We start from the raw sequence: 17483 nt of genomic DNA, 5'->3' as shown, positions 1-17483 counted from the left end.
TGCATCCATGGTATAAGGTCAAAGTGTTATACAAAAAAAGAGACTGCAAAAACAAAACAAAAGTAACCTCTTGCTCCAAATAAAGCCCTAGATTTTCCCATTTGCTATTCAAATTAAACTTTTCTGAGTTTGATTTTCTCATGTGTAAAATTAGTTTTTATATGGATTCAAATAGATTGTGAATACAAAAGTGCTTAGACACTACAAGAGTTGTTTATTAATAATAACAACAACAACAACTTACAATCCAAAAGTTGGGAATCCTCAACATTGATTTATTCGATCATGTGAGTGTAGCAGGGAGCGGGACACGACAAGCAAAGCACTGCGTGAAACCAGAGACCTTTCCTCGAACTCACTGTCCAGTCCCTCCTCCCGCCCCTACTTGTTCCAGGTGGTGATTTATTCTTTAGCCTTTGGGGCCAAACTTTTCGGAATTCGGATTCCGGCTGTGGCACTTCTAGTTGTGTAACCTCAGACGATATCCTCTGCTTTTCTTAATCTCAGTTTCCCTACCAAGGAATAGTAAACCCCCTCTTGCGAAACTGGTGTCGCAAACAAACGAGAGATAAATGGAAAGAAAGTCCTTTGCTTTGGTCAGTAAGTAATTGCAGCTCCCCAACTCCAGCGCCTTCCTGGGCGCGCGGGTCACCTGTACAAGCCCACTGGGAGCGGCTGGGGGCGGCCGGGGGCGGGGAGGATCCACAGTCACCATGGCAACCGGAGACTCCTTGCCTTCTCCAGCAGCCTGCGGCGGAGCGGAGAAGGCCAGCCGGCCGCGCGCCGCGAAGAAGACCCCCGCGGCATGAGGGGGGAGGAGGCGGTGACCGCGGTGGCGTTGCCCGAGGCGGGCCGCGACGGCGAGCAGCCTCTGCCGCCCGCAGGCTTGGGATGCGGGGCGCGCGGGGAGACCGGAGGCCGCGGCCCCCAGGAGTCCCGGAAGCAGTGTGAGTTCTCTTTCAGCCTCGGACCCCGCGGGAGGTACGTGGGCGAGGAGAAGCGGTGAAAGGTGAACTGGGGGAAACCGCACTAAGACTAGCTGAAGCCGCAAAGGTTTTGGAGGGAGGGGGCGGAGCTGCTGTTTTGGCAAAGGCAGGGGTGATGGTTTTGTGGCCGAAGGCATCTGGTCCATTTCCCCAAGCCCTCCTTCATAAAAGGCTACCTGAGTCCTGGTATCCTCCAACTTAATTGGTAGTGGCATTGGCCTGGAAGGTATTGAAAAAAACTGTTTGTGTGTATATATACATACATATGATACTAAAAATATTAAATTATAAACTATATCTTAATTATAAAAATGTGTAAAATATAATATATATTTAAGTTTTAAATATATTTAAAAATATGTTTAAATTATAAAAATGTGTAAAATGTAATATATAAATTTAAATTTTACACATCATAAAACTATGAAGTTTATATTTTAAATACATAAATTTTATACACACACGGAAATATGCAGATCATTTTTGTCAATTCCTTCATTTTACAGACCAGGAAACTGAGGTCTGCTCTAGAGGAAAGGAAGTGACTTGCCTACCGTCACTCAGTGCTGGAGAAATCCTTCAAACACTTAAACCCCCATCTCTTGGATTATCAGTTCATAAATTATGATTACCTGATCCTTTTAGAATCTCACAATTATGGGCCACGTTTTAACACACTGCTGTTGTCTCCTCCCTGCCCTGCCAAACACACAAACAACATTCAAATAAGTAAAAGCAGTTCTGGTTCACTCACAGTCACAGCCAACATGGTTGAGTCCACGCTAGGTCCAAGTGCTCTTCCATACTGTTCCGTAAATTTACAGATGTTTCACAGCCCTTTGTGCCCCACATGTCTTCAGTAGTTGGTAAGGAATGATGAAGATGAAAATAATAGGCCAAAGAGGAAGGCAAGCGTTCCCAGCCCTTTTGCAGCACCTCCCTGATTGCCTCTCTAGAGCACCGTGGCTCCCTCTGCGCCAGGACAACAGAAGAGCGAGGGTTGTTCTGAAGCCGCTCAGCTTCCGCTCCTCGAGCGACCACGCACCCTCCTTTTGGGAGACGGAGACCCCCCGAGGAGCCACAGAACTGCTGCCACCTGGTAAAAGGACCTCTTCCCTCAGCATCAGCCACAACGTGCCTGATTATGGTACCTCATTCCTGTTATTGTCAACAGCACGCAGAGACCTTATCTAGAGCAGCTAAATTCACTATATATAAGTATTCAGTATACTTAAGTAATTCCTTACTCCGACTTAAAATTCTATCTATCTGGGAATTTTCCTGTTAAAGATGCTATAATTTAAAGGTTCTGTATTCCCTGTGACTGTAGGAGTAAAAGGTGGAATTAACCATTCGCTCACCAACTTGACAGCTATGGAGTCCTTTTTGCATGTCAGGTATTGGGCTGGTTGCTGGGAAATGAGTAATGAATTAAGGCAGGTGTCCAGACTTTCAGGAGCTCACAAAGTCAGGATGGGGGGCATATAAAGAGTTCCTGCCTCAGCCTTCCTGAGTTCCTGGCCTCAGCTGAAGTAGAGACAGAATATTTACACCTGCACAAAGTACCCATTCAATTTTCAAAACTTTTTTTTTGAAAGGTCTTCAATCTCTATTTTTTGGAAGGGTCCCCAGTCTCTGTACAGCTTCTACTCCCTAATCACACATCTGCTCCCAAATATACACAGATAAAATGTGGTGCTTTCCCACTGAAACATGTTTGAATTATATAGTGGTGGCTATTTGAGCACCCACCAAATCTTTCATAGACTCCGTGTTACCTTTCTTTTTTTCTTTTTTCAGTGTTACCTTTAAAATAATTTGTAGTGCTTTCACCACACTGGCTGAACTATCCCAGTATTCTCCATTTTATTAAATCACTGAATCCAGTACAATCAGGTTAGTGTATGTGGTGGGACTAAAACCTCCCTTGATCTGAAAATTATACTTCTATTAGGTGGATCTAAAATTACATGAGCTGTTTAGACAGACACATTATATTATTAACACACATAACAAACGCAGTCTATGACATCCTTAGTTTCTCTTTCCCCCCACCCCGTCCAACTGAAAACATTTGACCCAGGCCTTTTCTGTCCTATGCTTATGCAATTCCTTTGTTTGGTCCTAAATACAGGTCGTTATATGTATCCCCAACAATACCGTCCTATGAATTTTAGCACTTCATTCTAGGTGTAGAAGGCCCTTTGAGTCCTGAGTTTGCCATTCAGCACATAAACCATTCACCAGGTTTGTGCCATTCTCACATTTGGTGAGTTTGCTGAAAGTTCCTATATTCAAATTAACAAATTAAATGGTGATCCCAACAGTTCCAAGTAGAGTCTCTAGAAGCCCCTGATCTGTCAGTCAGCATCTTTGGCATGGGCACTCTCTGCCAAAGAGAAATGCAGTTTATCACATGCCTTGCTAAATGCACATACTACACTGTGGTTACAGCATCTCCCTAATCTGTCTAGTTTAGTAACTTGATTTGAGAGAGTTAGGTAGGCATGCTTTTAATTTTTATGATTTCTGGAAGTTACTTTTTCGTTTATAAAATAGGAATAATTATACCTGCCCATAGGTTGATTGTCAGGAAGAGAGATGATATATGTAAGATGCCTAGGGCATGGTAGCATTCGATAAATTGTAGCAATTGTCATTAGCCAGCTTGTTTGCTTTCTTTCTTTCTTTCTGTCTTTCTTGGAGCAGGGAATATTTGCCTATGCTAGCTCTTTACTACTCTCTCATTTTTCATAGTTCCTCAAAACCTTTGGTGATTTCCTCTGTAAATTCTCATAACAGAAGGGCTGAAATTTGTCAAGAGACTTGAACTTAGAGCAAGTGATCTCTTCCTCTCTTCTGAACTATTACAGCCTTTTCTTCTTTCTTAGCCACATTTCTTAAACCCTTTTTCTGCCTGAAGATCATGATTTAACCAAAAAAGTGTAAACCAAAGTTAAGCTAGAGTAATTCTGACCCTCATTCATCTCTTATTCATATGACTCCTAATTTAGGGGAAACAAGATGCAGAAAGTATCTAACTCTGCCTTGTTCACGTCTGAGGGTGTGTTTGGGTCTCACGACCAGGAACGAACCAGCCCCACAGCCATATGCAGCAGGTCTTTTGCCCTATTTGGGTCAGTCTGCACACAAGTCAAATTTATTTACTTGTGTTCCGTATCGGTTAGTCAGGAAAAGTTGACACCTGCCATATCTTTGTGTTGGTTAGTTAGGTTTTCCATGGCTCCTTGGATTGGGCTTTTGGGCACTAGGACTAGAAATACTGGTTCCCTGTTGTTCACAAGGCTGCGTGCGCAGACATGCCTATAGAAGAATCTTTCGCTAATTGAACAATGCTTAGTTCCACTTGAACACACGTTTGTTGAGCATCCATTATTATGTCAAACTCTGTTCTAGGACTCTAATGAACTGAACAGACAACATCCCTGCTCTTATGGTATTTATGGCCTGGTAAGGGAGACATATGGTAAACTAACAGTTACACAAATAATTGTATATAAAGGAAATGAGGCTGCAAACACATTGCAATAAATCAAATGAAAGAAAAGAGGAGAGTACTATGAGAAAAAGTAACCAGGGGCATTTCAAGATTGTGGAGCCAAGGAAGGTTTCTTTAAAGAACTGACATTTCAGCATAGACCTGAAATTCAGGTAGAAGTTACCCGGGGAAAAAAAATTAGGAGAAAGGCAGTTCAGGCAGAGAAAATAGAATGTTCAAAGGCTTCCATGTGGGGATGGACAGAAGGGCCATGTGGCTGGAGCTCAGAGAGCAAGAGAGAGAAGCTGACAGGAGAGATTAGAGAGATGGAAGGGCTCAAATGATGCAGCGCTCCCTGGGTTGAGCAGAAGAAATGTAGCTAAAGTACTTAGAACAAATAATCCATCCTCAACTATAGCAGTGTTGTCTTGTGGGGGCAGGTTTAGAGGACAGGGAAAAGTCCTATGTCCATTAGTGGCTCACTACTACAATTCAGGTTTATTCTTTAAAAGATGATGAGGGGGCTTCCCTGGTGGTGCAGTGGTTGAGAGTCCACCTGCTAATGCAGGGGACACGGGTTCGATCCCTGGTCCGGGAAGATCCCACATACCACGAAGCAACTAAGCCCGTGCGCCACAACTACTGAGCCCGCGTGCCACAACTACTGAAGCCCACACGCCTAGAGCCTGTGCTCCACAACAAGAGAAGCCACCGCCATGGGAAGCCTGCGCACCACAATGAAGAGTAGCCCCCTCTCACCTGCACGCAGCAGCAAAGACCCAATGCAGCCAAACATAAATAAATACATTTTTAAAAAGAAAAGGAAAAGGTCTGGGGTGGAGTCCAAGAATTTGCATTTCTACCAGGTTCCCAGGTGATGTTGAAGATGCTGGTCCAGGGACCCCACTTTGCAAATCACTGACCCAGAAGAATCTAAGTCATTTAAATGGGTCAAAGCAGCCACGGATTTTATCCCACATACACATGGTATATGAGTTACATGGCCTGGGCATTGATAGCTTGCACTGATGGTTCATTTGAAAAAAGATGTGCTCTCAAGAATCCCTCATAGATGTTATTTTGAAACTGCTGGAGCCCCTCATTTTCATAGTTCCTTCTCTGATTGCTAGGTGCATTATTTCATGCTTTTCAAACCATCAGGTTTTTACTGCAACCCTCTTGGGTACCAGCAGTTGCTTGAAGATATAAAAGAACTGTAAGGCACAACTCCTATACTCAGAGAAGTTGACATTTTCTGAGGAGGACTGTTGAACAACAGTCTGGTGGGACCCCAATTCACTAAGGATTCCTAAGAGAAGATGCTGCAGGCCCAGAGGTACATCTTTTCAGACTCCATGGTGTATTTTCCCACTTTTTTTTTTTTTTTTCGTATTTCTTCACTCTTCATTTGGTCCTCTTGATCTATTTACTGATCTCAATACCGGTGCCACATTGTCTTTGTTACTATAGCTTTATAATAAGTCTTTTTTTTTCTTTTTTAAAAAATGTTTTCCCACTTTATGTTTTAAAACCAGCATAGAAACACCTTTTAGGGCTTCTTGTGTCACCCATTCTCATGGAAAGAGAGACCAACAAAACGGCTCATTCTGTTCATGTAGTGCCTTTATTTTTTACATATTTATTAGAGTATAATTGCTTTACAATGGCATGTTAGTTTCTGCTTTATAACAAAGTGAATCAGTTATACATATACATATGATCATATAGTGTCTTGAAGGAAAGTTTAAAGTCTTAGAGCTTGAACTTTATGGACGGATGCAAAATGACCTACTAAATTACTTCTCTGAACCACAATCTACATATACTACTTCCCTGGTGATTAAAAAAAATATTTAAGTTAATACTATTATATTTTGGGCCACCTTCATTGTTTTCAGAGATTACATAAAAGCTGATTTATACACTAGTTGGATGTTGTATTATTCTTAATGGATATAAAAATTCATTTTTCTAAGCAGTGTTTTCAAATATTCTTCATATAAAATGGAGAATGCTTGGGGGGCATGGGGGGCTGCATTTTTAATAACATCCACCAGAGGTCGCACGGAGGTGCTATTTTAGCCTAGAAAAATCTTTCAAAGCTGAGGATTGATTCTGTAAGGTTAAGTCTTAAAGGGCTCTATTGATGAAAAACAAAAACCTACTATATTTTTTCTTTTCATTTTCTTCTTCTCCTTCTTTTAATGGCTGGAATCCCCACGTCCTTGGCCAAAATAGGAAACTAGCACCCAAGGAGGGTGCCGCATTCTTCCAGCCTAGCCCAGAGGGCTGGCAGCTCGGGTCAGCCACTGGACCTTCTAGAAGGAGGTTTTCAGTGACACACTCTTTTAAATATCAGAAGAAAGCTATGGCCTCTCTTGCTGGAAAACACACCTTGTCACATACACCCATAATTCTGCATAAAACTCTGAGGGGCTTGTATGACTTATATAGTAGCTATTCCCAGATGTTAGGAGGAAGTATGCTTGACCCATTCATTGTCTTCACTTCTTTACTTATCGTTTGCTCCTTCACCCATCCCAAATAGGCTTTTGCTTCCATGAGTGCAGGGAAATTGTTCTTCTCCGGATTGCAAATGACCTTTTTCTTGAAGGTCAAATGCAGTGATCTTGAAGGTCAAATTCAATCTCCTGGTTTCAGTCGTACCGTCTATTGAGGGGCATTTGTTCTGAAGTTAAGTAACTTAAAAGATAGCGTGTTTTACTTCCGATGGAGCTAATGATGACAATAATGGAAGTACCCCAGAGCAGTGGTCTTATTTCCGTCCTCTTTCTTCTCCTTTGGTTGAATGAAATTGGTAAAAGGTCAAAAGTTTCTTCGGTTTGGGTTGAACAATATCAACCAAATGTCAAAAGATCCAGAAGTTAGGTTTTAAGGATGTTTAACAGTGAACATTACATTTATTTTAGACTATTGTTATTTGGGTAGCAAGAAGGGACTCAGGAGAAAGCCGTTCAGTGAGGGACCCTCAGGTGATTGAGCTATCCCACCTGTTCTTGTATGACAACAGTTAATAAGAGCTGTGAGGACCTTGCAATGGCCAACATGTCCCAGCTGACTGTTACTGTGCACCCCATACTTGGGTCTGGGGAATGGCATCAGTGACAACAAGGAAAATGGGCTGCCAGGCCTCTAAGACTTCCCTCCTCTGGGTTTTTGAGTCCTTCCAGGCTCCTGACGTAGAGCTATATGGGTTCAGTGAGAAGGGGAGGGGTAGGTGGGTGAAGGGAGTCTCTCTAATGATGACCATGATGATGATGATGGAGGAAATCATTAATAATTTTATTTATTTATTTATTATATTGGCCATCACTCACAGCGTGTCTCCTGGACATGAAAGTTTTTACAAATTACCTCTTTCAATCTTTGCAACAGCCCCGTGCTCTTACTGAAGCTGCAGAATGCGTTTTGGGACTTAGTAGAGCATAGAGCTTGGTAGAGCTTCTGTCTCCGTGCAGAAAGAATTCAGTGAGAGACAGAGTGACAGGTAAGGAAAGCGTTTATTAGTATAGGACACTTGTGAGATTTACAAGTGGGTGGGCAAGAGGGGTGGCATGCCAAGAACTTAGTGGGCTGCAGTTTTATAATCAAAGGAACAGTGGGGAGGGTAGACATCAAGCTTCCATCGTCAGTTCCTCCTCCACACTGGGCAGGAGTTTCCTTGTCCCCAAGTGGTCAAACAGGGAAATAAGCGAAAAGGCAGTTACATAGACTAAAATATGGCAAATCATCTCAGGTTTCAGTTTAATGTCACCTTTTCCTTGTATTTTTGTCTTTAGCGTGCACAGAGAAGCATGTCCTAGGAATCATTAACTTACTGACCTCACTGGACAGGATGTGGGTCTCATTCCACCACTGTTTTATTGTTTTGGGACCCGTCTAATGCTTCTGTTGCATGGTTTTGGTGCTAAGCAAGCCCACTTGGTTTTGTTGTTAAGCAAGCCTGCTTTCTTGCGTGATCATTTAACTTAGAGGGGTCTCCCGTACATTTTTTTTTTACTTATGATCCCTTCGTGGGATTAACTATTTAATCACCTACTCTGTCCCTGTCATTATTATTCCCATTTTGCAGCTCTGGAAGCTGAGGCTTGGGGGAGGTCACCCAGTGGAATAACTGATACTTGAACGTAGGCTCATCAGAAGCTGATGTCTTTGCTCTTAGCCATTGGGATATACTTTAAAATATAAGATTATGTTTTCTTAGAGGAAAAAAGATTTGAAACTGTACTGGTAGCAAATAGTATTCTCTTCAGTGACAACAAAGTTGTCACGATCTTCTCCAGGTTTAAGTTCAAACTTGAGGTAGAAGAGGTTTCAGAGGCTTTACACATTCCTGCCCCAAGCACAGGGGCCTGGATCTACAGGGTCTCATCATCCTGAAATGATGAAAGGAAAAAATGCAATTTTCTAGTCAGATCTGCTGCCAGGTGTAAATGGAATTGGGGCCACCTATGGAGCCTTCTGGATAAGTAAGAATTTAGCTAACATCACAATTCATATATTCTTAGTGGTTCCCTGAAGATTTCCCCCTCCTTACAACTTTTTTAAAAAGAAGAGGTAGGTTTATGAGACATGCATTATGGGACTATTGCATTCATTTTGCCATTTAGTTTAAGGCTATTTCTACATTTTGAAAATTTTCTAGAGAGGACCATGTGGAAATACATTAATGTACTACTTTAATGTTTTCGAATTGCAAAGGCTTTTGTATTTTTCAGGCTAAAACTTGCAGAGTTTATAGTAGTCATGAAAAATTTGATTAATGAAGCTCACTAGTGTTCTCTTATACATTTCCTTTCCCAGTGAATTTCAAGAGTGTACTCTCAGATGCATTCATTTGTGTCTATATGTGCCTGAACGCATGCACACTTAACATTGAGTCTGGTTTGTTTATTATGTTTAGTACAAATTTAAGAAATGTGAAATATTTCCCAGCAAGTGTCGATATTTTTGCTATTCATTAATTCATTCAACGAAAATGTTTTTGTACCTACAATATACAAGGAACTTACTAGACACCAAAGACATGTCAAGATAATTCCCCCAAAAAAGGTAATTACTGAGCTTAGAAGTCACCAAACATAAATTTTAATTACTTAAAATTTTCTTCCTGACCATGTTTATACAAAGGAAGCATAGACAATATGTTTCTAAACTGGCTTTTCAAGCTCCCATGTTCCTTATTCACAGTCCTGAGACAGCTGGGGAAACAAAAATATTTTCAAAGGGCGACCTTCTGATAGACCAGGTCAGATCCCATTGGCTAAAATTTTCAGCGTAAAGACTTGGTTTTGTAACTTTCAAATTCAGGATAAAGACACACCTAAAAAGGTGTTTGAGTAGGAGAGGTTTGGGGGCATGAGAAGTGGAGAGAGAAGAAGAATCTCTAAGATTCCGAGCTTCAAGAAAGGATTTGATTCCTTTCTCTTAGCGTCTCTCTTATGCCTGCTGCCCTTTTCCTTTTCAGGTTAAGCTGCCAACATTGAGGTCTCTCTGGCCCCATTCTGCACACCCTTCCTCCTTTGTCTTCTTTTCCTCCTGGAAAGCGTTTGCCCAGAGCTGAGAGAGTTGAATTTCCCTTTAAAGAAGCCTCTGCTTCAAAGGATATTCACGCTTCTTTTTGGTCCTCTTTTCCTCCAGTTGAATATATCACTTTCCGTAATGTCTTCATCCAAATATCCTGTCAAATCAAAGTCATGCTACTTTTCCCAGCACCCTCTATCCCCAAGTACAGTAAACACTTATGTATAACAACATTTTGCTTTGAGGGTTTTTTTTCCATGCATTTCTAGGCATATGCATTTACATTTCAGGTATTTTCTCTATTAAGCCATAAATGTGATTGCATCTGAAAGAGCCAAATGGATTAGACTAGTACAATTCTTCTATTTAATTTGATGTGGGTTTTCTACCTCTGGATTTTTAACCATTTTCCATTTACCAGACCTTCCCACAATGCGGAACAAAGCTAAATCTATTTACTTGGTTTCTCACAGGGTGACACGGGGGGTATTGAATAAGTGTTCGTGGACTCCTACATCTGAGAGTTTGTTACCCTTTTCTATCTCTAGACGGGGCAGGAAAGGAAACTGGCTTGATCAGTAAGGGAAGATTTGGGTTAGATATAAGGAAAAGCTTGAACTTTCTAAGGTCTTGGCAGAAGGAGTCTTGGAGTCTTCCTTGAAGGTCTTTGAAGAAGAGAGAGGAAACAAATCTTATTTTTTAAAATTTTTTTTTATTTTTTAAACATCTTTATTGGGGTATAATTGCTTTACAATGGTGTGTTAGTTTCTGCTTTATAACAAAGTGAATCAGTTATATATATACATATGTTCCCATACGTCTTCCCTCTTGCATCTCCCTCCCTCCCACTCTCCCCATCCCACCCCTCCAGGCTGTCACAAAGCACTGAGCTAATATCCTGTGCCTTGCGGCTGCTTCCCCCCAGCTATCTACCTTACTACGTTTGTTAGTGTGTACATGTCCATGACTCTCTCTCGCCCTGTCACAGCTCACCCTTCCCCCTCCCCATATCCTCAAGTCCGTTCTCCAGTAGGTCTGCGTCTTTATTCCTGTCTTACCCCTAGGTTCTTCGTGACATTTTTTTTTCCCTTAAATTCCATATATATGTGTTAGCATACGGTATTTGTCTTTTTCTTTCTGACTTACTTCACTCTGAATGACAGACTGTAGGTCTATCCATCTCATTACAAATAGCTCAATTTCATTTCTTTTTAAGGCTGAGTAATATTCCATTGTATATACGTGCCACATCTTCTTTATCCATTCATCCGATGATGGGCGCTTAGGTTGTTTCCATCTCCGGGCTATTGTAAATAGAGCTGCAATGAACATTTTGGTACATGACTCTTTTTGAATTTTGGTTTTCTCAGGGTATATGCCCAGTAGTGGGATTGCTGGGTCATATGGTAATTCTATTTGTAGTTTTTTAAGGAACCTCCATACTGTTCTCCATAGTGGCTGAACCAATTCACATTCCCACCAGCAGTGCAAGAGTGTTCCCTTTTCTCCACACCCTCTCCAGCATTTATTGTTTCTAGATTTTTTGATGATGGCCATTCTGACTGGTGTGAGATGATATCTCATTGTAGTTTTGATTTGCATTTCTCTAATGATTAATGATGTTGAGCATTCTTTCATGTGTTTGTTGGCATTCTGTGTATCTTCTTTGGAGAAATGTCTATTTAGGTCTTCTGCCCATTTTTGGATTGGGTTGTTTGTTTTTTTGTTATTGAGCTGCATGAGCTGCTTGTAAATTTTGGAGATTAATCCTTTGTCAGTTGCTTCATCTGCAAATATTTTCTCCCATTCTGAGGGTTGTCTTTTGGTCTTGATTATGGTTTCCTTTGCTGTGCAAAAGCTTTGAAGTTTCATTAGGTCCCATTTGTTTATTTTTGTTTTTATTTCCATTACTCTAGGAGGTGGGTCAGAAAGGATCTTGCTGTGATTTATGTCATAGAGTGTTCTGCCTATGTTTTCCTCTAAGAGTTTGATAGTTTCTGGCCTTACATTTAGGTCTTTAATCCATTTTGAGCTTATTTTTGTGTATGGTGTTAGGGAGTGATCTAATCTCATACTTTTACATGTACCTGTCCAGTTTTCCCAGCACCATTTATTGAAGATGCTGTCCTTTCTCCACTGTACATTCCTGCCACCTTTATTAAAGATAAGGTGTCCATATGTGCGTGGGTTTATCTCTGGGCTTTCTATCCTGTTCCATTGATCTATCTTTCTGTTTTTGTGCCAGTACCATACTGTCTTGATTACTGTAGCTTTGTAGTATAGTCTGAAGTCAGGGAGCCTGATTCCTCCAGCTCCTTTTTTCGTTCTCAAGATTGCTTTGGCTATTCGGGGTCTTTTGTGTTTCCATACAAATTGCGAAATTTTTTGTTCTAGTTCTGTGAAAAATGCCAGTGGTAGTTTGATAAGGATTGCATTGAATCTGTAGATTGCTTTGGGTAGTAGAGTCATTTTCACAATGTTGATTCTTCCCATCCAAGAACATGGTATATCTCTCCATCTATTTGTATCAAATCTTGACAGATAGCTCCAGCCACTCCGTTCAGGAGCCGGGAAGGAGGGGGAAGGACTGACATTCAGCCGGGTGAGTCAGCTCAGTGACTGTGCCTCTGGAAATAGAATCTGAGTCCATGCTCGTACAGGAAAATCATCGTCCCTGTAAAAAAAAAAAAGCTACTATTTATTGAGTACAAAGCATTTCATTTCATCCAAATCCTATAATAATCCTTCAAGGTAGATATTATTGTCATCCCCATGAGGGAACTGAGACATCGTGGATTAAATAACTTGCCCAAAGTCATAGAATTGGTAGGTGGTAGAGCAGAGACTGAAACCCAGATCTCCTCTGAACTCAAAGACTGTGCCCCCACCCATTGCATGGTACAGACTCCTTTAGGGAGGGATCATGTCAGTGTGTATGCCAGTGGGCCGACTTGGATCTGTGGAGAATATTGGGCATTGACATTTGCAGCTTCAGAAATGGGAAAAACAACTTATGGCATTTACCTGAATTCACTTCTTTGTTTGACTTGGGTCACAGTTTTCTACATAGTAGATTTTCACTAAATGCTTGTTAACTGATTTGCAGAATCTAAACATGTGATTTTAGGATATGGAGTAAAGCCCAGTGCAAATCATTACTAAACCAATACTTATTGATGGTATCAGGACTTAGGACTATAATTTGCCTCGCACAGTGCATAGACATCACGTTACAAATATTTTGTTATGCTGTTTTCCAGTGAGTTTACTGTTTCTTTCAAGGGGGAGATTAAACAACATCTAGTTTAGAAGACTGTTGGATCTATTGGATGAATTACTCTGGTAACTTTGGGTTATGTTATCTTTGGAAATATTTGTGCTTCTAGGAGTTAAAGCAGAATCAGATAAGGTTGCCTGATGAAGTCCATATATTAATGATTATTTATTCCTGATTTCTCTGCATCTTGCTATTTGTATTTCTTAATTGACTTTTCATCTATTTCTTTAAGGGCAGGTTAAATTAATAACACTGTAGAGGTTAAATTGCATAGGGAATAATTCAATGAATGAGCTAGAATTACAGATTAAACAAAGGCTAAAGACCTTGGGTGGTTTAATCAATCAAACCAAATAAACTTCCACCCAAATGGCTAAAGAAAATAGTCACCAAGTAAATACTTTACGAACATTTTGTGCTGAGAAGAGAAGAAGCTAATAATCATTATCTTGCTTTTGAAAATATTGGCAGTGGCCCTGGAAGGGATTTGGAGCATTAAAAGGAATCTCCCTGTGTGAGGCTTGAAGCCAGGATTGCCGAGCAGAAACAGTTTACTGCCACAAGCCAAGTACTATTCGAGGCACGGAGGGCTACGAAGTAAGACCTGGATACCCTTGACTTCCACCCCAAGCATGGAGGATACTGAGTGGTTTATAAACCAGTGGTATATGCTTTATTTACAGCTCTCAGTCAAAAGCCAATCTTCTTTTGACTTGCTTCTCTCAGGTTACTTGTAGTTTAGCTACATTGCCTCATTGTGGAACTTAAATAGTGATAGTTTAAGTAACCAATTTACCCCACAGATACAATAGAAGTTCACAGTCTTGAGTTATACTCCTGACTCTTTCCTTTCCTTTTTATCCACAGAAGACCTTCCAGCACACAGGCTCAGTGGGGAGGAATCTTGCACTGTCCTTTCTTCTAGACAGATGATCTGCATTTACTAGTGGAAATGAGGAAAGGGAGACGAGGGAATTCAGGAAGAATAAGGCAACTGCTTTGCTAGGTTCCATTAGTTTTACCCTATTTTAGGTAGGAGGCCACCAGGCTGGCCCCAGTAGACTGTTCCTCACAGACATTATGTTTGGGGAAAAGCTATTACTCATTCCTCGCTGTCCCAGCCGATGTCTGCCAGCAATATTTGTGGTAGGATGTGGAGAAGGCAGGGGTTCTGACATGGAAGCACAAGCAGTGTCCAGATAGTGTACGGACATACAACTGGGTCTATAAGTCCTGAAAACAGCTCTACAATTGGGAGGGAACCCTGGGCTGAGAGGAAAGAAGTGGGTAGGTGCCAAGCTTGGGTCCTCTTAACCAAGATATTAGTCATACTGGCAAATGCTATATAGCACTTCATATTCTAGATTCTTCATATATATTTATATATTAAATCTTTACAACAATCACATGAAACAAGTACAGTTCATTTCACAGATGAGGGAACTGAGGCACAGAAAGGTTTGAATAATTTACCCAAGTCACTCAGCTAGTGAGTAGAAGTCACGAGGCACCACCAACTCTGTGAGCCAACGGTACACAGGAACTGGGCTGTCTGGTGAATCTGGAATGGCGTGAGGGCTCAGCCCAAGTGCCTCAAAAGAGGGGGGTCCCCAGGGAGGAAGCCTCCAGAATATGGATTCAGTAGGAGGAAAATACAGCCACTAAAGACTGGGACACAAGGTGAAAAAATAAACAAACAAAAAACTTGTTACTTAAGGGGATTCGTGTAGCAAAAAGGAACCAGTAATAGAGACCTGGGTTTAATAATAATAAAGTAGTAGCCACCATTTATCATGTGCCAGGCATGGCAGTCTTTTGTAGTTATGTAATCCACAGGGTCACATGAGATGAGAGTTTCAATCTTCATTTTTCACGTGAGAAAACTGAGGCTTGGAGACATTACATTACACAAGATACCATGTCTAGGGGGTAGTGAGGCCAGAACTACAGACCTGTTTCCATGTGACTCCAAGACTATGCTTCAACCTTTGGGCCATCATGGCAGAGAATTCGCTCATCAGAAAACAAGGGTGGAATAGTAGTGGTTAAACAGGCACAAATGCCAGGGCCATGGGAATTCAGGGTTAGGAACCTGGGAGTCAACTACATGCAAAATCCACAGAGATGTGACCTGAGGTAATGGTTGTTCCACCCAAGTCTGGGACACTTGCCCAGTGGGGGCTGTTTATTTCAGCTTTCCACCCAATTTGTCAGGTCCCAACTCTAGTGGGCAAATCCATCATTCCAAGAAAACTCACAAAGCAATTTATTTTAGAGATGATTTTCTAAATGCCGTAATATAAGACTGGTTTGAAGAACAAATTACCTTCATTTGAAGACACAGAAGTGCAACAGATTACCCGATTTATCAATTGGGGGCATATAATAAAAAATACATGTTTGATTTTGAGCATAATTACATTACTTTCACCCATACGGTTTAGGAGAAACTTATTCACAGCTCCCACTCATTGATACTCATCCACACTACCTTCCTAGCGGCCCTCAGCCCTCTATCTCCAGCCTGCATCAAGCCCTTACAGTGGTCATGTTATAGTATGTAACTGACGTTGTATGTTTTAGCTTCATCTCTGTAAGTTACCAGCTGCATTTTGCCATATAAACTGCTACTATCTGCTATACAAATCGCGACTGATGAATCCATAAGAATTAGCTGATAACTGAGAATTAGATATTTCTCATTATCAATTAGGAAAGTTAGATGCAAGACAGCAATATCACAGATGAACAAAACCCACAGATAACTCTCAAAAGTTGGTCAGTATTAATTCAAACACTGTCAGAAACCCAATGAAGGCAGGACCCATGTCTCTTTTACTCACCACTGTTTGTCTGGCACTTAGCACAGTACCTGGCACGGTAGGTGCTCAATCGCTATCAGTCACAAGATGATCATCTAATTGTAGTTCTAAATTCTAAAACAGTTTTTGGTTAGAGACCATGAGGCATCTCCTGCTTTCATTATGCTAACAAGATTGAGTCATTTACTTTGATCATTTTCTTCTTATTCTGTGGCGTGTAACAACAACAAAATAATAATAATAAAGCTGTCCAGCTCAGCCCTTCTCAGGCTTTAATGTGACTACAAATCACATAGGTATCTTATCAAAAAGCAGTTTCTGATACCGTCGATCTGGGCTGGGATTTGAGATTTTGCATTTCTAACCAGCTCCCTGGTGATGCTGACGCTGCACGTTCAGACACTATACTCTGAGTAATGAGGGTCTAGAAGACCGAGGTTTCTCCAGTTACTTGAATCACATGGGTATGGCTTTTATATTCTGCTCTACGAAATGAAGCACTGTTAAGAAAATTAAATCAATTTTAGATGAAAACGGGGTTGGAATTAAAGAGCATTTCCCCGAAGTAAAAACTTACTTGTTTGTTCACTTATTTCTTTACTCTAGGATAAGATGAACAATTTTTCCATTGAGAAGAAACCACTTTCTCCTGAGGTCTGAAAAAACAGAAGAAACCCACGCTTGTTTCACGGTTTAGATGTGTTTAAAAATATTTATATTAGCCTGTAATTCCTATTATCGGTATTAGTTCCTATCTATAAATTAATCTAAAGCGATGAAAGACTATTGGTAAAGTTTGCTAAGCACCTGAAAACAATGGAGGAAAATATACTTATTTTTAGTTGTCACAGGTAGGGTACACTGGGCTTCTATTTCAGCTTATTTTATGAAGTATGTCAAATGTGATAAAACAAAGGCATGTTTATTGAGTCTACTTCAAGGAAAACATTAGAGATGTTAACCTTTCACTGTAATATAATTCTGGTCATCCATTTAAAAAAATTACAGGTATAGTAAAGGTTAGTAAATGAATGGCAGAGGTGAAAAGTCTCTGACTCAGAGGCAGCCATTTTAACGCTAGCCTTGGTAGAGCTCATCCTTTCTCTAGAATTTGTCCACTAAATAGTAAGGAGCCAGGAAATTTATGAAGAGATTTTAAAGGGAGGGGGCCATTTTACAAGTACTATAATACTACTGGGGTAAAAAGAGGTTAAAAAGGAGAAAAAACCCCTAACCTTCCTTTCCCCCCAATTGTCAAAAGTAACATATGTACTGTATAGAAAAATTGGAAAATAAAGGAAAAAACCCATCTGTAATTCAATTCCTAGAAATAACCACTGATAACATGCTGATAT

The sequence above is a fragment of the Phocoena phocoena genome, chromosome 8 (assembly GCF_963924675.1).
Source record: "Phocoena phocoena chromosome 8, mPhoPho1.1, whole genome shotgun sequence".
NCBI lineage: Eukaryota > Metazoa > Chordata > Mammalia > Artiodactyla > Phocoenidae > Phocoena > Phocoena phocoena.
The sequence above is the reverse complement of the archived record's forward strand: the minus strand, read 5'-3'. Positions refer to the sequence as shown.